Source organism: Halichoerus grypus, chromosome X (genome assembly GCF_964656455.1).
Source record: "Halichoerus grypus chromosome X, mHalGry1.hap1.1, whole genome shotgun sequence".
Lineage (NCBI taxonomy): Eukaryota > Metazoa > Chordata > Mammalia > Carnivora > Phocidae > Halichoerus > Halichoerus grypus.
Window position 1 is genome coordinate 38,700,262 of NC_135727.1, and position 778 is coordinate 38,701,039.

A 778-nucleotide genomic window follows, 5' to 3' on the forward strand; every position below is an offset into this window, starting at 1 on the left:
AATTGTTATATTATCTGATACACATGAGGGATCAGAAAAAATTTTTGGCAGACATGGGACTGATCTGATGAAGCATTTTGGTAGGTATAGAGAACCTAAGGAAATAAAAAGCAGAAAAACTCTAGAAACTCTTGGAAGAACAAAAGGGTCAAGAAGGGAAACATAATCATAGAAACTATTTGCTTCGACAATGAAAGATATTTACACCATCATCAAAATATTAATACTGATCACTGATTTAATAAAAATGAGTTGGGTGGGTGGGAGATATGCTCATGTATCAAAATAGGAAACAACAGATAATGCAAAAAATGGATAAAAATTAGCATTGAGACACAGGTTATGCTTCCCTCACAGCAAGTTTATTGCAATGGTGACAATGAGACCTGGAACATTTTCTGCTAGGCTCCTGGAGTAGAGTGGAAGTGACAAGACGTTTAAATATTAGAAACAATTGAGGAATAATAATTTTAGATCATTTGCCAAAATAGCAATCAATATCCTTCCCACAGTTTGACTTCTAGGGCCCTAAAGTAAAGAAATAGGATCCCAGAGATTACAGGTAGGGAATTTTTGAAGTATGTCCATATTCAAGGGGAGATCAAAGAAGCCCATCCTAAAGAACTTTGGACTGATTGGCAGTGACAACTGTGGATTGAACAAAAGTTCTTTTTAAAAGGGCTATTTTGAAGATTATGATTCTGACTTTAGAGGCCCTATGGTGATAGGCAGCGGAAGGAATCACACGTGAGATTCCTTAAATAAAAATTTATTGACA

General features: G+C 35.5%; 1 non-coding gene across 1 annotated transcript; it reads left to right on the plus strand.

Annotated features, from left to right (window-relative positions):
- The first annotated feature begins 234 nt into the window (after window positions 1-234).
- Window positions 235-397, plus strand: LOC118552745 (small nucleolar RNA SNORA1). The gene has a single exon (XR_004925675.1). It is a non-coding gene; the product is annotated as a small nucleolar RNA SNORA1 (small nucleolar RNA).
- The last annotated feature ends 381 nt before the right edge of the window (window positions 398-778 follow it).